This window comes from Nannobrachium achirus (genome assembly GCF_963921795.1).
Source record: "Nannobrachium achirus genome assembly, chromosome: 12".
Classification (NCBI taxonomy): Eukaryota; Metazoa; Chordata; class Actinopteri; order Myctophiformes; family Myctophidae; genus Nannobrachium; species Nannobrachium achirus.
In genome coordinates, this window is record NC_137832.1 from 34647914 (window position 1) to 34671564 (window position 23651).

A 23651-nucleotide genomic window follows, 5' to 3' on the forward strand; every position below is an offset into this window, starting at 1 on the left:
TGTTTGATGACACAGTGTTGTTCGGGTTACAGAGTGGATCCTTGGAGGCAAGCCACCTAGAAGAGCATCTGTGTGTGGGTACAGTATGTGTGTGTCTGTCCAGACTCCAGGGCTGGGGATATCAATCACATATTATGAAGATTTCATTTTTGAACAGTGCAAACCGCTCCTATGTTTCACTTTGTGTGTGTGGAGTAACCCCAACTTGTCCAATTTTATTCATAGAATAACCCCCAAAGTTTGCCGAACTACTCCTCACACAGTTTTGGCGGCACACACTCGACATCGGGAATCGTGTGCTTGCATTTTGCTAAGAGCTACATTGTTGTTGAGATAATTTATTAGTGAGTTAGTGTTCCCCATCGACTTAAAATGGAAAATGCAAAAACTGCAACCACACTTGCAATTTCCCAGAATTGCATCTTTCTAGTTTATTATCATTATTTATTTAAGACAAGTAGGAAACAAACAATAATGACATCTTTGTTTTAAGGGTTGAGCAACCATAAGGTCTGTTTACCTACTGTCCACCAGTAACTAAAGTAAGATATACCAAAGGTAGCTGGGCTGCAGTGGAAGTTGCATGTGAACCCACACCTAAATCAACAATCCTGCCCTCCCTGTCGAAGGCCAACTGACGCCAAGTAAAAAACCTCCGACATTTTCTCACTTGACCTTTTCAACTCCTAAACTGTCTTACATTAGCCTTGTCCTTCGTCTGCTTATTTCCGGAAACATAACAATTGTTGCTATTATGCCATAACATTTTAATGTGGGTTATCTATAATTGAATACTACTACAGAGAACAAACCAGCAACCACCATTCCTTATGCTGATGTAACACATGGAGAATATGGAACTCAAGCACTACTACATTCAGTGGTGTGATATTTTAGAAGTGGAGTGGTGCCCCTCTAAATTCGTGACGTGTGCGTGCTTGCGCGCGAGGCGGAGAGGCACGCACGCGTGCAGCTAAATAAGTCTGGGCTCGCCGAGCCCAACCGAGCCCACGGCATCTCACCCCTGACTACACTCACTGCCTACTACAGTAGCAAGCTGTGCAAGGATAACAGTCAGCCTAGAGTGGAGAGACTCACTGGGTGTTTATTCAGCATCTATGCAACCTGTGTGTGAATGTTCTGACAAGAAAATGTGAAATGTCATGGCAGTTAGGCTATGTTAAAGGAACAATTTGACCACACATTTTTTAATTATTCACTTTCCCAGGATTTCCAAACCCATACACATGTGCCTGTGTAGAAAGGAAAAGGCCCCAAGTTATTCGAACAATCTGCTGATTGTCCTGCCAAAAGCGGACACACACACACACACACACACACACACACACACACACACACACACACACACACACACACACACACACACACACACACACACACACACACACACACACACACACACACACACACACACACACACACACAGGTCAATGGTTTGAACAATGATAGTCTCAACTTGTCTGGTTCCGTTGTTACCTGTGCGTAACGTAGGGCAGTGGTTCTCAACCTGTGGGTCGGGACCCCCAGAGGGGTCCTCAAATTATTTTGGGGTGTTTAGCTACATCTTAACATTGTTTTCTCACTCAACAGTAATCAAACCAACACACAGTATAAGTGTATATAGGGTATCTGCACATTTCTTAAGTGTCAATTTAAGGACTTCAAAGACCTTTTTAGTACCTCAGTCTGGTCAAACACTGGTCAAATCGTGAAAATAGTCGATCTACATGCTCACAACGCCTCGCAACGTGAGGCGTTGTAGTATGTAGATCTGCTATTTTCACAATGGAAGAGATCGAGTCAAACTAAATGTAATGCCAACTCCTAAAATTCCAAGTGCTTGTGCAGGGTGGGGATCCCCAGTTCAAATATGAATATTTTGGGGGTCGCAGCCTGAAAAGGTTGAGAACCACTGACATTAGGGGACTGGTACTGTTGGCTGCTACATAAAGAACAGTCCATCCAACCTCTGCAGCATGAGATCCAATCAGGGATGGAACCAATTCATTCTGGTGTGTAAAAGACTAACTCTAGGCTCTAAATCTGCCATAATAGTATTCTGCCACCAGATTTCTAGTAGTATTTAAAATAAATAAATACAATTATTACATATATTTTCTATGATTAAATCAATGCATAGGCCTACATGGGATGGAAATATAAAATTCAGATTCTGATAAAGAAAATATAGTATTTGCCACAGAAATGCCAGACAAGCCACAGTATTAATATTAAACGGAGTGTCTGACAGGCACTTGGTTCTATGACAGGCTAAATGAGGGTCACTTCAAGTGTTCAATCAGCAGCACTAGTTTCCTACTGTTTGCAGATGGGACCATATGCTCTCTTGGCTGGAGTATAGTGTTCCCTGAAAGGGAGGAGTAGAGAAATGAAGGACTACACAACAATAGGCTTATCTGGCCAAAGAAAGCAAAGTAATCATCCTCTTATTTAAGTGCTTTTTAGTTACACAGGCTGGTCCTATATCTGAAACCGCAAAGTACCTTTAACAAATATTTTACAAGAGAAAATGGAACACTGGAATGACAGACACTGGTGTGCAGATTGGTCTACCACCTACTGTAGGTAATGTCTGGATTTTCAGATGACCAAACCTTGTCTCCTGGCTTGCTCAAGACCTGATCCAACTAGTGAACCCTTGGCAAACCTCAGGAAAGCACCTTGCTGCTCCAGATCACTCTCCAAACCTTGTGTCTCCCTTTGGAAAGCCTAATTGTCTCCACCAGCCGAAGGCTGAGGGAGAGTATGTTTTCCCCTCCGTCCGTCCGTCCGTCCGTCCGTCCGTGCGTCCGTCCGTGCGTGCGTGCGTCCGTGCGTCCTCGCAGTTTGTGAGCAGCTAATCTCAGTCACCGTTGGCCCGATCGCTGCCAAACTGAGCACACACACTCCCTGGATGCCAATCTAGAACCTCTGCCCCAAATTCTTCAAATCAGCCTCATGGTGGCGCTATAACAGGCCGATTTGTGTGGCCTGGTTGTTACCAGCTAATCTCCGGTGCCGTTGGCCCGATCGCTGCCAAACTTAGCACACACACTCCCTGGATGCTAATTCAGAACCTCTGCCCCACATTTCTTAAATCAGCCTCATGGTGGCGCTATAACAGGCCAATTTGTGTGGCCTGGTGGAGACCTGTGCTCGGAAGAGCACTACTTCTAGTTTTATGCTGCTTTCATGTCACTTTTCATGTCATGCCCACCTTACCGCTCATCACCACGAAAGTGTGGGGTGACTCAAAGTAGCTGACAGTCAGTACAGCATCTTGCAATGGGCCTGGTGTACAAGATACACAACACCTCCAAGATACCCATGTACCTGACAAACTACTTCCTAAAGGTCAAGGATGTCCACGATCACAACACCAGAGGCAGCTCCACTAATCATGTTGAACCTTAGATTTAACACTATAAAAGTTCGTTCTCCAGATATACCACCAACATGTGGAACGCCCTTCCGCAAGCCTTAAAGGAGAGCAAATCTCTAGCCTTCAGAATTGGTATGAAAAGTCAACTTCAGGCGGCTGCTACTCGAGACTTGTAAATAGACTAAGCCCCCATGTTTCCACCCCCCCCCCCTTTCTCCCCTTTTTCTGCTTTTGTAATTGATGTTATCCTATGTAAAGTACTATGTTCTATCCGTCTGTCTTTCAATGTTATATGAGATACATAAAGTGGTTCCTGTGTAAATAAGCCGTAAAGCTTACAATGATCTCCTTTTTAATAGTTGACCTTGTACAAGTGATTTGTGTTGTCATGAAACTTTTTCCTAATGCAAACTGCTAATAAACTCTTCAATCAAACTGTTAATTTCACACTTTCAAGTTGGGAAGTGGAAAAAGTACAAATACTGTACGTTCAAGTGCTTTTAGTTGTAAATATACCACCAGAATGAAGCCAGCACTGTAAAACAGCCACCCATCGATGCAAACAGACATGCTCACAAATCTTACAAATCATGAACTCACATGGAAAAGGTTAAACTTCAGTACTAGCAAATTAACACACTTTCTCCAGCCATTCATGTCAGTAAACAGAAGGAAAACGACATTTAAAAATGTATGATCCCTATTGGACTGCACTATGAGAGGGATAAAAAAGGGCAATTGTAGCAACAGAGTGACAGGTTGAAAAATATATTTTTTGTAAAAGGAGCAAAAGTGAGAATGACAATAAGAACATCAATGGCTTTGTGGAAGATCCACCTCAATGAGGTTGTATTGCAGGAAAATGCATTTGGGGTTGGTCAGTTGCAAGCCATGACTCACTCATGCCTCGGACTCGACTAGGTTCTGCCAAGTTGCAAAGAGGTCTCCAGGCCATGTTTACTAACTTAGAGCTGCTGCTTAGCAACATCAGGAAAATATCAGCACAGGAATGTAAAAAAGAAACATAACGTGTTATGGTCAAAACTTGGTCAAAACTAGAAGGCATGGCCATTAAAAGAAAGAAAGAACGGCAACACAAATTATGCCTTGTAAGGTTTAGAGTATCAGAAGTTGTCGAAGTCTTTTAAATAAATATTCGTGACATGAAACTGTCCATTTGCTGTTAAATGAGACAAGAAATCACAAAGGAGTCTGGAACAACTGTTATCTAAACCAGTGTTTCTCAAATGTTGTGTACTAGAGGGGGTACGTGAGACTTTGTTTTACTGTCCACAAACTTTGCGGATCTGTACTAAATCAAGTAGCACAGCTGTTATTGAATAGAAAGCAGTACTTATTTGTCATTAAGCTTTTTTATTTTGACCAGATTTACATCAAAACACTTTTTTGTAATACTGAAAAATGTAGTATTTTTCATAAGGTAGGTACTGATCTCAACAACCTGAAAATAATTGGATGTCCAATATCAACTGCCAGTAAAAATGTAACATTAAGTCATTAACATGTATAATGGAGCTCAAAAGAGGAAGTGAGAGGGTTTGAATCTCGATCCTGATGACCTTTGCTGCGTCACACTCCCCTTCTCTCTCTCTTCCCATCAGTCTACTGTATCTATCAATAAAGGCAAACAAAAAATTAAAATAAATAAAAGAGGAACTGAGAACAGCACAAGTAAGACGTTTACATGGAGTAATAAACAGGGCAGCATCCAATAGAAACAATGTTTTATTGGTCACCCTGCCATGCGAGGATTCTTAGTACTTAAGTCTTAGTGCTAAATGAAAACAACTGTCTTGTTACCATATAGTCTGGAATGGATAGGATTGCTATTGGCTATTAATTTTGCAATAAAATTGTATGTGAGGAGGGCATTGTCTTTGTGCACCATTTTTAACACAATAGTGTAGCTAGCCTCAACAGAACTATCTGCATTCTTGAGGTCAATTTGGGCCTGCACACAGTTTACCAGGCACACACCATACACAGCACTACAGATGTATTATTGTCATATGTTGCTATTAAAGCTAATCAATGACAGAGAACAAACCTGGGCCAGTTCTGTTACGTACTGATATTGTACCTGCAGTTGTAATATATTATGGCTTTGCAAGGACAACTGGATTGACTTCTACCTCTACAAAATGTTTTGATTAAACAGAAATTATGGCAATTTTCACCCCAAGACTATACAAACTCTCACTGATGAGGAGATCATTGATTCAAGCCAAACTTGTGGCAAAGGCTTGACACATCACTAAAGGCATGTTTTCACTACAGTTCCTGAATTTTTCCTGCAAAATAATTAGCATAATCATTTTCAACTTGCCAGGAGTTTTGTTTTTTGGGTGTTTTCACATGAGCAGAAATGCTGGCATAGCCATAAAATACATCGTTTTCACTACGGTATGAAAGTCCGTGTTGCCAGACTTTGCGAGAGAAATAAGCAACCAGGTGTACGAAAATCAATCAATGGCTTGATCATCACAAGTATACATGTTTGGTCTGTGTGCCTTCTGCCTAGAGAGAGGTCAAATCATACTGGATGCTACAAGTGTTTGTACAGCAAACAGGCTGCAAAAATAGGTTCATGTTCCACTGAAGACCCACATCAAGGAGGATCTTGGGGAAATTACACAATAAGTGGAAAGGTGAAATATTACTGCTAACCTACATTTAATTATTTATGTACAGTATATTGCAGTTTAGAAGACACATTTTAACTCTTTCTCAGTGTCTAAAAATGAGACACTGAGAATGGACAGATGTTTTAAAGAGTGCCTTTAAGAGTGGGCTTACTGGGCTAAATTAAAATACGTCATCGTTCACGTTGGCAGTACTAAAGAACAACATCCAAAGAATTTGGTTTCAATTTACACATACTTTAATTAGGCATGTTAAACGACTCATCGTGAGACGACGTGTCGAAGGCAAAAATCGATGTGTCGAACGACTTTTTTATTATTATTTCTTTGGCCAATTATTATTTTTTATTTATTTATTTATTTGCTGCGCAGTTGAGAGATAAGAGGGCAAAATGCGCTGCTTGTCACAAAACAAGGCTCACGGAAGCCTTTCCTCTCGACAACACCATACATATCAAGGCATAATATCTTCAGCTATCATCTTGGCTGTCAGTGATCCTTTCTGCTGTATAGGTTTGGTCTGCCTCTCTCGCTCTCTGACCGTGTCCACACGGGTGTCTCGCATTACTGTGACTGGGGCAGGAGGAAAACATCCAGTCAGACCAGCAGTGTTTCTCAACCAGTAGACCGCAGACCTGACTAGCACATGCATGCAAATCTGTGATGCATGCACCAACACAGACATGCACACAACACAGACATGCAACAAAAAAAGATTATTTCACATCTCTATGTCTTAAAGAATATTGTATAAACTAGGGGAAACATTCAACTAATTCCAAACAATGCAGTATGCACTCTCTCACCTCACAAGACTAAAAAGACTTTATTATATAGGCTACATAAGGTTAAAGTAACACACCAATTCAATGCAACTTTGTACAAATATTGTCCTTTTCGCAAAGAACACCCTCGCTTATACAAAGTGTTCAAGTCAATGCAGTGTTCCTTCTTCATAGAAGCTAAATTAGAGGCATTATATATTACCCATTTATAGAGGGAGGGTAGCGCTTTTACAACTATAGAAGGATACATAAGTGACTTGGGTGGGGTGTGCTGCTGGTTGTGCAACAGTGAAGCTTGGCCAGTGGGTGTCATTCATTGCAGTAGCCTGACATTGCTTGTCAGGAGGAGGACACTCCCGCCATTACTTTACTGTTGTTGGATCTTCACTATTGGTGCCGTTAAGAGCTAGTGAGTCAGTCCGTCAGTCCGTCAGTCAGTCAGTCTGTCCGTCTGTCTGTCACACCTCACACGTCACACTATTGCCCTGCTCATATCTCCGCAACCGTTGCCCCGATCCATGCCAAATTTTGCACACACGCTCCTTGGCTGCCAAACTACAACCTCCAAGGACCCCCAGAGCTCCAGGGACCCCCAGGTCCCTGGGGGACCCCCAGATGTAAAAAAAGACCAAATGTGCAAAAATGACCAAATGACCACTCCAACATGGCTGCTCACGGGGAATTCCCGGGGACCACCGACTCCTGGTGCTCCAGAACGGATGCCAAAGTGGTGGCGCCCCCAGTGGAGGACCCCCTCCACTGCAGCTCACATAAAATGCCGTAACTCGGGCTAGGAGCGTCCGGGAGAGCCGGGGCCGGTACCTATTCGTCCGCCAAGGCAACGCGGAGACCCCACCCCTCATTTCTCACATGGCCCTCTTCTAGCGCCACCATGAGGCCGATTCTTGCAAAACACATTTTTGGACACTGCTCCTACAGATTTTGCCCTAAAATCACGCACATCGGTACACAGTATGTCTACACATTGCCCACACAACTAGGAACCAATGGCAGTTACAGCCCTCTTTGTGTGTACATGTGACCTACGGTCGCTTATCTCCCGATTAGGGAGTCTTACTGGTATATATTCGGTATGTCACTAGGAGGTTGGCTATTGTTTGAATTTTATTTGATTACTTTTGATTTCCGATCACCTGAAAATACTGGTGTTTATTAAAATAACTAAACAACATAACTGTCCCTGAAAATACTAACAATAATAGTCAGGTTTAAGAACTGTAATTAATATTAAACTATTATGAATCTGTATATTAATTCCACGACAAAAAACAATTTGTGGAAAATAATAACTTTCTCAAAACTTTCCCTTTATCATCAAGGATAATGGTGTTGTCACTGTCATGGCTTGCTGTCCCTGGCTCTACTGGAGATACTAATAGAGCTGTCGCAGCCATGGTATTTGTAATGCTGATTGATGACCCAATTATTAAACAATTGCCAACAATAATCATCTCATTGGGGGAAGTGGGATGCCATCAGTGCACACGTGCAGATTATTTTGACGACATTGTTGTGCCATATCCACCTTGGAACTCCTTTGACGCAATCTAACAGCAACTCCAGTAATTTATCCTGAATGTCATCATAGGCAGTCTGTAGGCAATTCTGCTGAATTTGTTTGTATTACAACATACAGTACATGTTTTACAGCAGATGGTGGCTGCAATATAGTTCTGCACATCAAACATAAATAATGGAAAACTATGCAAAAAGAACAGATCAGAGAAGGGAATTACTCTGAGCTGACCAAGCCCCCAGAAAGCTTGTGGAGATTTAATTTATGGTGATATCGTCCTCCGTCATGCACTGGGATCAATTCATCTTTTGCCAAGCTGCATATGCGGTATCACTGTCTTAAACCCTCCAGAATTGGTAAAAGGTACTATATAATATACGTACTTGATAGTTGATACAGTCTTCTTTTCACACTCTATCAAAATTTGCCTTTGCCAAAAAATAGCCGATCTACAAGCTCACACCGCGTTGCAACACAACGTGGTGTGAGCTTTTAGATCTGCTATTTTTTGGCAAATGTTCCGTCCCCGGATAATGGATTTTGATTATCGCGAATATACTAAATCGCGATTTCTTTTGTCACAATAATACTGATCTGAAATCTTCACATCATCCCATCCCTAATTGCAAGTCGTCCACATTTAAAACGCTACTGCGCATCCTTCTATCATCATAGTGTGCATGCTTGGTGCTCAAAGTAGAGTGTACTGAACTTCAATGACATGAATAGGTGGGGGTGGGACCGTCCATACACTGATTATAACTCCATGGAGCTGACCCGGTAACAACAAGGAGCAGATTTCACTGGCACAAATCAACACGCAAGAGAGAGATGAAAGAAGTGTGAGTGATTGGGCATTGGCAGAGAAGATTTGTCCCATTTTTCAAGGGGCGCATACTCAGCTGCGCTGCTCAACCCACAAATGCATGTTCCCTACAAATGGGGAACCATTTAAAAAAGTGAAATAAACAGGGTTTCCAAATGTATTAAAGTTTTATGTAAAGTTTATATAGACACTTGCTCCATATGACTCACGGCTCACTTCTGTACGCTTGCATCATGAAGAACTGCCTGTCTTGTTAAAATAATGCTATACATCTTGGAAAGAAATAGGATGAGGGTTTTCAAAAACCAAAATAACCACTTCTGTGCACTACAGATGCCTCTTAACTAAGCGGGCAAAATAAATAACAAAAATCAATTGGCCACCGATCAATTGGCCAATTTCCTTTCCAAACTCTTTTTAACAAATTTCAATGGCACTTTTATTTCTATCTGCATAGAGTAATTTGTGGTGGCAATCTAACTATTAATTTAGCGAATGTCTGTCCACATGCTGACATCACTGATACTGAACAATGCTCAAATGACATCAACAAAGCCCAACTGACATCACTGACTGACATCACTACAGTGCCCTCATTTGGAGATGACATCACAGACATGGAACACCATATATGGGCAATTGGGCATAAAAGAGTGCCAGCCAGACAGACGGATACAACGATCGTGACTATTGTGCCCAACGGGCACCAGGTCTGGGTTCTCCAACATTACTTCTGAGACTCCTACATTCAATCCCTCATCACACACCCCCGGGCACAGGACTAGTATACAAAACTAAGCTAAAAATAACACATTCATTACAAAGGAACAGGCTGTTGCACAATGACATCATCAGAACTGCAGCAACAGTACTGACAAAACCTATACTTCATTGTGGAAAAAATACTAAACAAAAACTGCTTCTTCTACAATATTGACCACATTTGCAGAAAAATATTAATGATAAGCTACACCTACATTTAAGAAGGTAAAACAGAACAAGTATGCTTTATATTAACATGGGTAACAACAGCATACACTCTTGTCTGAACATAAAATGTGTTTCACCGGAATGCCTCAGCCCACTCTTGCTGCACCAGGCATAAAAAATACTCTGGCCTTTTACAATAAAAAGATTACTTGCATAAAACAATCCACTTCAATGCTGCATCAACTTAAGTGAGCCTATATTTATACAAGTATCTTATCTAATCGGATATGCACCACTCCATAGGTCACTGATAAAACACATTGCATTATGCTATAAATATGGACTCAAGGATGACTGTTTCACTGTTACATTATAAACATAAAACATATAGGTACACATTAGGAATGCATCTTGGTGGGCTGGATTGAGACAGTCAAAGGGCTGGGTCCGGTGTGTGATATAGAGTATATATTATTATGTGACTTTAATTTAAACTATTGTCGTACACTACCAACAGTGGTTTCCTATGGAGACACAAAGAGTCTCCTTTGTGTTTCCATATGGATATGGATGTTGATCAGCAAATTACTGGCTTAGGAATGCAACAAAAACAAAAGAAATATCCTGAATTCAAGTCTTCATGGGGTCTGTAATCGATAGAATAAAAGTAATATTTTGGGTGAACTATCCCTTTAAACCTTAAAGGGATAGTTCACCCAAAATATTACTTTTATTCTATAAAGGGATAGTTCACCCAAAATATTACTTTAAGGTATCTTTAAGCAACCGTCTCGCCTATATGACCTTCAAGTGCATAGCTTGTCTGACTGCAAGCAAACATTTCCAAGCTCCCAATCTTTGACATAGTGCTCAGTGAGGCTTAAATACGTTGTGGGACCAAACCAGTGGTTCTCAAATTGGGGTCTGGGAACCCCCAGGGGGTTCCAGGGGGTCCCAAGCTAAATTATTTCATATAGCATGAACAAATGTGAATTGTTATAAATGTTTTTGAAACATTTGAACAACACAAATATTGTGTGTGGCAGTGATGTCATTACGTGCGCATCCCGCATCAAAAACTCATTCAAGTCGCCCAGGGACTCATTCATGTCATGGTCCTGGGGTCCCGGGGATGCGCCTCCATTGGAGTCCATTATAAAATAATTTACTTCTTCTACTTAAGTTGCTATATTAGTTTAGATAGTTTAATTCGTTTTTTAATGTATTGTGTAAGATAAACACTGTAAAGATTTATTATCAGTTAAACCTGGAACAGCTAAAAACTATTTTCACTAGTGGTTCTCAAAGTGGGATCCTGGGTCCTTGAGGGAGTTCCAGGGGGTCCCCAGATAAATGATAGTTAGGAACCAAATAGAACTTTATGGGTCTGTAACTCGGTGAACAAATGGAACCAAATGGACCTGTTCCATTTGTACTCTAGTATTTTAACATTTAATATAAATTGGGGTCCCAGTGATATAAATATAATTAAATGGGTGTCTGTAGCCTAGTGTATTTAGAAATCCTAGTTCTAAGTTCAAACATTAGCCAAATTGTAAAATAAATATAAGAAATAGGCAAACATTTTGAAAATAGCCGCTCACAGCGCTCGAAAACATTGTATTGAGGACTTTTCTGGGACCCATTTGAATGACCACCTGTGGGTCCCGGCACCCATTACATTGAAAACCTAGTAACATCACTGGTGTGGGTCCCTGTCACGAAAAAGCCTGTCATCACCACAAGATCTTTCACTAAAGTCTTACAGTCTATGGTTGTTTGCCTCGGTATCATTTTACATGTAACCAAACCATCACCAAATGACAGATATGACGTGTCCTCTTTTGTCTCTGCTTCTTCCTTGTCGTTGTCTACCAAGGAAGAAGCCCTGCCACTGACAGAAACGCAAGAACAATTAAATCATGTGTTCAACTTTGAAGTACAGTAATTTACAAAATAATACTCAGTCAATATTACCTTTTCCGTATCGAGCATTGATAGTATTGAATCAAAACGAAGTTCACAATATATCGATTCACCCAGCCAGCAAAGTCATGGAGACTGTCGTGCAATAATAAGGAAATGCCACCACTCTGCGGGCCACTGTCATGTCAGACAGGCAGACACATCCTGGGGGCAAGCAGTGACAGCAGCCACACTAATCTGGGTCATTGGTCACTGGAGCAGTAGGCAGAAAGACCCACTGGTCAGATCTATGGACTGAATGGAGGAGGCCATACCCGCCCATTCATAGCCAGCAGGACTGACTGTGAGGACAGGAACTCTAGAGATAATTACACCTTGTGTTCGGCTGTTAGCCAATGAAATGTGTGTTCTTGAGAAGTGTGTTTAGCTTGTCTTTGATATCCTATTGTAATAATTAAGGTTATATTCATGTATGTTCAGTTGATCAGACAATTTAACAAATACAATCCCAAAATCGAAATTGAATCCAAGAAGAATATCTATAAATTAGAACATGAAGAGTAAGAATCCGTAAAGGAATATAGAAAAGTAGTACTGTAACCAGACCTGGAAATTTGTCATTTTAGGGGCCACACATTTCAGGCCACTTAGCCGGAACTGGTTGAATTTAAGGGTTAAGGATGATAACCTAATCTACAGTGAAAGAGAAATGGTGTTATTACAATCTGATCCATGCTCAGCCCTGTACCAATCGAAGTCACTGGATTGGTTTAAAGATGGGGACTCGGGAGAGTTTAGATTTCATAATCTCAACAAAAAAATACTGGTGTCTGCATGAGAAGAAAGAGACACCGGTGTCGGCTGTCTACATATTGACCAGAAAGAGACAGAGGAGAAAGTGGTACAGTCAGCTGGGGCATTAAGGCCACTGTGGCCTCAAGTCATGCCATTGGTTTGAGGGGTACAAGGCCAAACTGAGGGGCAACAGCGGCCATGGCCTTCATGGCCTCCATGAAATCCCTGACTGTAACAGTCAACTTAGTGTAACTAGCAGACAGTACGGTATTCTATTGTGTATGGTAGGCTATGTACAGGCTGAGAGGATCATTATCAAAAGTAAAAAAAAAAATCTATTATGCAATTCTAACACTGACAAACACTATGCTGGAATTCCGCCAGACCAATTTAGCCTTGGCGCACCGCTGAGGGAGAGGCTAAAATCAGAAAGATATAGGCTTCCACAATGGCATGTACTTTGGTCCATATCGTGCAGCCCCAGTGAGCGTACAGCCGTGCACGTTCATGACCCCCACATGCTCCCCCCAAGGGTACGTATTTTCCTGTAGGAAACCCTGCTATGTTGTGAATTATAACGAGGAATCTGCGATTTCTGCGATTGCATAATTAAGTCACTTGGTGCAGCACTTTTCTACAGGTCACTATGATGCCCGTGACCGATAGAAAAGTGCTCCCCCCTGTCTGTGTATGCACAAAATGGCAATGTCCGCTGCAAATGTATTTTTTTTTTTACATTGACGTTTCTCAAGTTTTCTAAGATTGTTTCAACACAGATTTTGTTGTTCATTAACAAGGTATTAGGATGCGTCCCATGGATGATGAGTTGAATGCTTAATTATATGTGTCAGACACAGGCAATGCGCAGCGTTTCAACATCACTGAGCCGTAAGACTTTTCTGTTGGCACGCCTGCCATGTTGTCAAGTGATGTAAAAATCACAGTGATGTGGCGTGGTTTGCGACGGCTTAACATCCTACTCTGCAATCCACAACTCCCTCCATACAGACATTAAGATATGATCTACAGCTCTGACAGCAAAACTCTGTAGGGTGGCATTCATGGTAAGTTTATTGTTGTGTCTTTCAGTAGTTACAGTAGTCTGGCAAAAACTTGAACATACAGAGGCCAAGAGATCTCTTGTTCCATCATGTCATGTGATATTACCAGGTCACACTTATCTCAGAAGCAGCTATATTATTGCAACCCTGCCATGTGCCATTGGTGTTATATACATTAGACAATCTGACAACATAATCAATAAGGCTGCCCAGAGGGAATGGGCACACTGTGTGTGAAGTGATAAGGGAAGGAATCGAGGTCACTCAGCCTTGACTTTTGGCACACAGGGAGTAAGATCTTGCAGCCTTTTCTTCTCAACTCTATCTTAACTAATCAGGGAGGCAAACGGCTGCCTTCTATTAAACCAAGATGAATTGTTATGCCTTGAATGAAATACAGGAACAGAACACAGAGGGAGAGGGAGAGAGAGAAGGCTAATATCTGCCCTGATTGCCTTCTTCTATTGCCTGTGCTGAGATGGTGTCTCAACACAACAGTGATGAATCACTGATGGCCTCCAAGGCTAGATCAGTCACCCATATCCACAAGTACTCATTCATTAAGACTTAGTCATAATAAATAATGATCATCGCACAAGAAGATCAACGTCGTAGCTAATCTTAAATCGTGTGCTGTCACTGAAAAGAATAAATAATTATTTGGTCCATCTCTAGAGGTCAACATAGTTCTTATTAAATAGCAATACTCATCCAGTCAACCCACCTTTAGGCCCACAATCACAACCCATGATTTCATGTGAGTCTGTGAGACATATTACATTAGAAAGTTTCCAATACGAATACTTTCATAAATCTAAAATATTTCAAGCAAAAATAAATTGCATAATTTACTATTGAACTTAGCCTATGTTAATGTTTGGGGTTTGGCATTTAATTTTGATGAGAAAATACACTCCTTTTTTTTCCAGACCTAAAGATAATACTCTAGAATATAATTCCAAACGCATGTGTAACTGAAAATATAATATAGTGTATAAAACTCGATCTCATATATTTCCTGGAGAGGTGTATAATCTCAAGTTCTCAACAACATTATACAGCCAGTACAGTTTGCAAGTTATGTGTATGCTACTGCTATGCATTAGGCTATGAATCTGTGTGAGTTTCACAGCAGTGCATGTACAGTACACTCAAACATAAACATCTGAGGATTCCAGCACCCTTTTTTGGTGACTAAAGCAATGAATGTTGTCCCTGCCATACATGGTGACTGACGTTCATGCATTCTAATTAAGGCTTTGGCCACCCCGTTCTGTCAATGGCTATTTGTACTCCAACTGGTTTGTCATTGAGAGGGCTGCAACAGAGATACTACTGCCACACCCTGAGAATGAGCCACAGGGCTGACAGTAAAATACAATAGCAATGAGGAAATGGGCCTACATTCACAAACACAAGTAGCGACAACTGACCTAAGCCAATTTCAGGTATGGAAAATGTCTGGGGAATCAGGTTGGGACTTGGGACACAGTGTTGGTCGTTCACACATGTATCAGGCAACAGGAGAATGTCCGCTTTGAATGCGTTCACACTTTAAAAGGAGATATTTCTGTTTTTCTCGCATACTCGCATTCCTGGTCCAATAATCTCCTACCGACTGAAGACCTGGTCATCGAATTATTGGCTTCGGAATGTGACAAAAACAACAAAAACTAAAATTCAAGGCTTCATGGGGTGTGTAATTGATAGAAAAGTCATTTTTGGGTCAACTACTCCTTTAAGGTAAATACTTCAGGTCAGGTGAGGGGCGGGGTCTGGGTCTGGGTAGTAGATGCACACATTAGCTACTCCCAAGTCAATATAATACAGGCACAGCCTGAGGGAGATGCGAGGATCAAATGCAATATATCTCAATATACAATCAAGTGTGCACTGCTTGTTGTCTCCATAATACAGCAGTGCAATGCACATGTCTGAAAGTGGCTCTACTGATCAATCTAAAATCTAGATACAGAAAATAGCAGTCAGCAGAAGAGCCAACAGCCAAGCTCCAACATCCAGGTACAGAGATTACAACTGCAAACCTGCCAACAGCATCATGGATTGAAATACTCATAGCATATTACGTCCTTGTGTTATGATATAGGCTTATCTGGGATGGATTTAAGCTTGTTGATTCCTTCCAAGTGAACAATGTCACTGTCAGTCCAAATTGATTGTTCATGCTACTCTATCTCCTTGATATTCATATCTGGTTGTTGGGGAGCAGGAAAAAATAAAAAATAAAAGATCCATCTGGTGTTCTACACTGTACAGCACAATGTCACAGTACACTATAGTACACATCTTAGTGAGTGAGGTGTGTTATAATAAGAAGGGTTAGGGACGGGTTAGTGTTAGATATTAAATTCAGGTAAAGTAAAGCATACAGATTTTCACTAGGGATGGTCCGATCAGGTTTTTTGGAACCGATCACCGAGCACCGATCACAAAAGTTTGATCACCCGATACCGATTCACCGATCCGATCAAGTTATTATTTATATATTATTTATATTTTCTAAATGTTAATGTTTTAACTTTAATTAATTAATTCACTCATAAATTCATTTATATATTTGCCTTATAGTTATTTACCAGCATTACTATGTATTTATTATCATAGCAGTAACTAATTATTCCTTCAGCACTGTGGAAATCAATACCCCAAAATGGCCTCAAGTGGGCATACTGAACGGCTGGTTGATCGGATGCACCGATCGGATCGGATCGGTGAATTTACCTTTTGATCTAAACCACCGATTATCGCCGATCACGCTTTGATCGGCCCGATCCGATCCATTGCCGATTGATCGGTAACATCTCTAATTTTCACTCAGGGTTTCTGAAAGCAGTCTGTCCAATTGTGTCAATACCTATGGGCAATATTTCTAACCAGTACTAGGCATTAGTCAAAAACAACCATCGGGGCGCCCGCTGGCCTACTGGTCCAGGTGCATACCACATAGGCTCAGTGTAGCCTGACAGTGTGTCGCTGGTTTGATTCCCGATTCCGACCAACCTTTGCCGCGTGTCTCTCCCCATTTCCTGTCAGTCTACTGTCCCATCAATAAAGGCATAAAAAGCCAAAAACATATATATAAAAAAAAAATCAAAACAAAAACACAACATTGTCAATAAAGCTCAAAAGTAGGCCTATAAGCAATGTAGACTTTTTATATAAAACATGTCCAACTAACATTTTTACTGGTACTTCAGAGGAATTAACCATGAGGAGTATTTTCTTTTTCATCATCAAAGGATGAAACACTGAAGCTGTATGCAGAGACTACAGAATATGACCATCATGACCAGAAATCATGACCAGAAATTAAGACCTTGGCAGTGTGAGACACTTTGTCATTTGCCTTGTGATTTCAAATTGTGTACCACAGTTATTGTAATATTCAACTAGGACCAGGCCCGAAAAGTAGATTGCGTGTTTTTTTATATATATTAAACAAATATAGGAAACAGCAGAAAGCTATAGTTGTTACACAAATATATTCTAACACTATATACAGTAACACTAAATACAATCTTTACTACATAGACACAACCACTCTCTTTTCCCACAGTCTGCTGCCCATATTGCCCCATGGTTCTCACCCCCAATGCTGTCGCCTCAGTGCTCTACATACACTGGGAGCCTTTTGCCTTTTGTCACCAAGAACGCATGAGACGCCACCTAAATCCCCTTCCTGTATCCAAGTCCATGGACCACCATTGTAATCAGATTCCAGCTACATTCCAGCACTTTTTGCAACAATGAATTAAGGTGCTGCTTTTTCACCCCTCTCTGCCCCAGAGCAACCATGTGGTCCATACTCTACTCATTGTAAAATACAACGGAAGCACAATGTAGTATGCATGTTTAATTTGCATGGGTGTCCCATGGGATGCTTCTAATAATTAATGGGACAAATATCCACTTGCTAATCATTATTAGTCAAAACAAACAGAACCATCTGCCATATCTAGGCCAATTAAAACTGACATTTACTAAAATGTCAATAGCTGCAACAGTCAAATGATGAGATTGCACTGATTTTCAGATACCGAAACAGGAACATTTAAAAACAAGGATTTTGACTGTCTCTAAAAAGGTTGACTGTCTCTAAAAAGGGAGGCTGTCACCTAATAAGCTGGTTATTATCCAGCTTAATTTCAAGTTCTGAAAGAGACTAGGTTACTTGAGAAATCCTATAAAGCTACTTAAACTTTTTAGAAGTGCTTTTTTTTTACATATTGAAAGTGGGGGACTCCTCACATTGCTTATCAATTACAAAATCATTTATCTAATGATAAAATCAAAATTGAACATAAATCTTTTTTAAAAAAGAAAAAGAAATAACCTGACTAATAATATTAGTCGGATAGCATGCGAAAGAATTTAACTTTATCACAGTCAGTGAGACAAAAAATACTGTACTTATAGTACTTCCATATATGACGGGCTGAGCCTGCTCCGTCCTCTTCCTGTTCAGCCAGTTTCCCCTCCCCCAATGAATAGTCCTCCCAGCCACTGCCCCATTTCACCAGATGTTGTCATGTGGGTGTAAGAATGAATGGAAGAATTACTATTAGCCTGTGCATCTGCTGGACGTTTTGTGTTACAGAGCATTATAACACTCTAAAAGCAGAATGGGCAAAATGGAGAAAGGCACTTGAATTCCTTATGAAATAACAAAAAAGGTCCTCATTGCCAATGCCCAACGAAATGGGCTACGAAAATAAAACAAAACATGGCTATTGGGGATAAAAACCATATTTCATGGAAACAATACATTTTTTATGACTGTAAGGTACGGTACGAAGGGTGAGGCCACTGTCTCGCAACAATCACAGTACTCTATGTGCTGCTGTGCTGATTGTTGAGATTTATTTGAATTGTTAACTTCCCATGTTTGTTTTGTAATGTGTGTGTACATGTGTTCCACAGTAACTGACTGTTAGAGAGTGATGACTTATGAGTGTGATTAACCTTTGCATGTACTGCAGCTTTCAACACTCACTAGGCAGGTAAAAATAAAGAATGTCGTTCTGCGCAGGTATCTTCCCACCTGCCCTCCTCATGCATTATTAGAAAATAAATACTGCAATGAAATTAGTCAAATGGAGTTAAGTCTTTACATTCTGAAATATTTCAAGAATACTTGAGCGTGAGGACTGATAACATCTGCTCTCACACAGACAGGACCTGACACAAACTGAGGAATGTCAAACATGTGAACGGACTGAGATCTGGTAAAACATGAGATCTATTCTACAAAGTGTAAAATTCCAAATACATTTTCTGATCAGCCAAGATTCCTCAAAATAGTGATTTTCAGCAGAAAGACTAAATCAGAGACAGAGTGACATGAACCTGAATGAAGAGAACTACAGCCAAAATAACACAATTTAAAGGACAGGCAACTTCTTGAAAATACCACACAAAGTATTTTATGGCTATGGTCACATGGTAAATGGGGGTCAACATACGTGTAGCTGCTTGCCTTGGAAGTGAAGTCAGACTTCTAAACGTTTTCATCTTAAAAAGCACAACATCTCTCTCCACAGCACATCACTGTCTTGCCCTGCTGGTTAAATAAAAAAATAAGTCTGCCCCTAACCAACACTTCCTCACATCTCATGCTTCATTTCCCTGTGTTTCCTGACCCACTTCCTCTCTTAGAACAGACAGGGGAACGCAGACTACCCACTTCTAAATACTTTGTGTATTGCAACATAAAGGGCCCTCAGAGGTTGATGTGCCTAAAGTGGACAGCAAGACCAAACATGGAACTGAATGTTGACATAAAACCCTTCAGTCACTCACTCATCAATCAGTCAGCCTTCACCTGCTCCACACCTCCACAAGAATTATAAAAATCAACCAGGGAACTCCCAGAAGCCCCAAGTCAATTACACAAGTGCAATGAGTAAGATAGTTGTAGTAGTTTACACCCTTTTGGTACACCAACCATGGTCATCATTACAACTCAAACTGACTTATTGTCATTATGTGAACACATCAGCCACAATGATGGAATAATGACAGGACTATTTGGTTCATCACCAACATAGACACCATGTTCATCACCCTGGAGTATTTGCAAGCGTTTATGGATCCGATCCAATACATTTTTGAAATATTGCTCTCCAAGAATATGATAATTGTGATTGCAAACTAGAGCCAAGTAGGGAATTACAGGGCAAATTTAACCAATTATTTAATGAACATCTTGATAGGCAACCAGATCCATAAAATAAATAATGGGAAATCAAAACAAATATTAATAATAATGTTCAATATAAGGCACACTCAACACATATTCACCCTATAATCAGGCTGAGGACACAACTGGTGTGGTTCAGGGAGAGCTCTCCTTCACTCCTTTACACATTTCCTTATCCAGTTTGTCCATCTCATGGTTCGGTAGACATCTCAGAATAGACTGACTAAAGCAGTATGGTTTCAAGTTCAACATATTATGTATATAGAGCTTAGTTGCATTATGTTGAACATAATGCAACTAAACTCTATATACATTATAAGTAAGTACCACCCATAAACAAGTACAAGAGCACAGTTATGAGAGTATATATACTATATTATAAATAATACTTATCTGTAACCAACCTATAAAGAAACCTATCACAACGAAATTCTGGGTTATTGTGACTATGCTTTCCCACGTGTTATGGCTAAACAAGCGGAATGTGAAAGACCATGACAGATACACACAGGAACCATGCAGCTGGGTCATGATGGCCCCAGTTGCAAGCATGTCTGTCAGTCCACACCATTCTTCCTTTAGTCCTCACTCCTCACCCACACCAACCATAACCCCATATTATGTCATTCATTGCATTAGTAGGTCACTTTTTTAAACCAATCCTGTATCGTGGAGCTAATCTTAAAGCTGTGTATATTTTAAGCACACTTCCCCAGCATGGCAAGGGATGTCTTACTTCTGACTACATCAGTGGTTCTTAAACTTTTTCATGTCAAGGACCCCCATTTGAAGAAAAAAAACATGCCAGGGACCCCCATAAGAGAAGATTTTTACAGCTCTAGCAGTGATTCTTAAACATTTTAATTTCAAGGACCCCCAGTTTGACATTCATTAGGCTACGGACCCCCATTTAATGGCATTTCTATCTCTGGGACCCCAATTTCTATTGTAAAATCAAGGTTACGGTAATTTAACTCGAGAGTGTACAGATGGAACCAGGTCCATAGTTCCATGTGTACACTCCCTAGAACTCCCTCAAGGACCCCTGGGGGTCCACGGACTCCACTTTGAGATCCAGTGTTCTTTAGCACGTTTTCAAAACTATGTCGTGGCGCCCACTATTCATCGCTGGAGGGGCTCCCATTAATAGATCCCATTGCCACGGGCCTGGGTGCGGTTGCACTGCCTGCACCTCCTGTATCCCCGCCTCTATGGATCTATCGTTGATAAGTTATGCTTCCGTAATAGCGTTAGCTACCCCACCCCACCCTGCACGAGCGAGCGACTCACTGGACGTTTACTGAAGAGACTACCATGGAAAACTTACCAACAACACAAGGCGACACAGGTCAAAACACTGTCTGATTACCTTTGCTTCACAAAGATGGGTGTGCATTCATTCTTGGACGTGTAGGCTACCTAACGTCGGCTAACGCTAGCTGCAAACCCAATTCACATTCTATGGACCAGTCCAGTTCGTTTAGCTAGCGCATGCACTTTCCTGTCTTGATGGCCACAGCAGATAAGCTCGCGGCAGCAACACAAAAAGAAAACACCAATTCGGGAAGAAACACGACCCGCCAATTCTGATTATATATGATTGAAACATACCTTCCCGGGTGAAAATAAAAATATTCCTGAAAAATTGAGTGATATAACAGAGAGCACAGCCCAACGTTTATCCAATTCCACCCTGCTGGAGCCGCTGCTGCTGACAAGTCGGTTGTGTGTCTCTTCCCTCACTGTCTGTCAGTGCGCGGCCGTTCGGTGCAGTTTGCAACGCCCTCCCGTTAATCCCGCCTCTGCGGTGAGCGGCAGCCACGGCCACCAATCAACGAGCAACAAACCACATGCCTCTAGGGCACTGTTTCCCAAACACTGGGTCGGGACCCATTTGTGGGTCACGGACAATTTTTTTAATGGGTCACGACTCGAGTAAAAATCCCATTTTATTTTACGACAAAAAGATGAGAAACCTATTAAATTTGTATTTATTTATTTATATAGCCAAATTTGATACTTTGGCAAAACAAACAAGCAAACACATCTATCTAAGAAATTCCATGAATATATCTAACATATAATTCACCAAATGTCTGAGTGAGTGTCTGAGTGAGTGTCTGAAACAGCGTTTCTCCTCAGTGGCTGGAGCAATTGATCTGAAATCGCATCACCATTAGCATATGAACACACCTGACATAACTGTGAAGCCCGTTTGTCACTTTCACAAATCATATGCTGTATATTAGCATTTTTATGGTGTATCTACTATCCATTCTGCTTCTAGCATGAGGCACCATGTTTAACCAGCAGGGGGGGGTGTCTGGCCCTGTGGGGTGTCTGGCCCTGTTACAGATGTTGTCCAAAAATCATGCAGATTGGTACACAGTATCTCTGTAGCCATTAAACTGAACAGGCCTGGAGCAATTGATCTGAAATCGCATCACTTGGGGTCCTTGACATGACAAAGTTGGAACCACTGATATATAGCATGTTGTTCATGCTATATATCAAACTGTTAGGATTTACAAGACCTTTCTTAACTCAAGAATGCTGTCTCTTCTATTATCTGAGGAATGTGTGTGAGTGTTTGTGTGTGTGCGTGTGCGTGTGCGTGTGTGTGTGTGTGTGTGTGTGTGTGTGTATGTGTGTGCAGGCAGGCAGGCGGGTGTGTGCGCGGGCGGGCTGGGGGGGGGGGGGGCCATTAAACGAAACGGGTATTTCTGACATTGATGCTCCTACATATTATCATGCAAGCACCAGTTAAAGTTACTTTCAATCCCTCATATACTGTATGCACAGTGCACACCCCATAACCCACACACTGCACATCATTTTGGAGCTCATATCTTTGAACGGGTAAGGGCTAGTAATAATAATTAAGAAGCAGAAAATAGGATCTACAAGCTCTCGAAGTTGTGCGCTTGTAGATCTGCCATTTTCACTGTTGGGTCCCGGGCGAATGCGTAATTTCTATTAGGTCTCACTCACAGGCTAAAAAGTTTGGGAAACATGACTGCTCTAGGACTGCCTGCCTGCCCTGCCAGCCGCTCTGTCTACCCGTCGGACTGTTGCATCTTTTGGTACCATGATGAGGTGAGCCCAGATGAGCCCAGCCGCTTTGTGTCAGTGTGTGTGTGTGTGTGTGTGTGTGTGTGTGTGTGTGTGTGTGTGTGTGTGTGTGTGTGTGTGTGCGCGTGCGTGCGTGTGTGTGTGCATGCGTGCGTGTGTGTGTACCGTGATTGATTCTGTCGTGGTGGTTGTACATGTACATCCCAGTATATGATAATTATGAAGGCAATTCTTTCCATTTGGAATCTATGTAGGCTCCAATTATACATAAGACAATGTGTGTTTATGTGCTTCAATAAAGCCATAATAATAGTTCACACTTATTAATAAATAATAATACATTTCAATTCAGAACAAAATGTACCACTGATTTAATTTACAACACCACAAGATGGCACTATTTCAAATATTAAAATGTCAGGCGTCTAATGGA

The 23651-nt window shown here is 41.1% G+C and overlaps 1 protein-coding gene across 1 annotated transcript in view; it reads right to left on the reverse strand.

Moving 5' to 3' along the window:
- coro1ca (coronin, actin binding protein, 1Ca) overlaps positions 1–21880 on the reverse strand; it is a 62386-nt gene extending 40506 nt beyond the window's left edge. Inside the window, exon 1 of the mRNA XM_080738986.1 lies at positions 21758–21880. The gene's annotated coding sequence lies outside the window, so the exon portion shown is untranslated. The remainder of the gene's footprint in view (positions 1–21757) is intronic.
- Positions 21881–23651: the final 1771 nt, after the last annotated feature.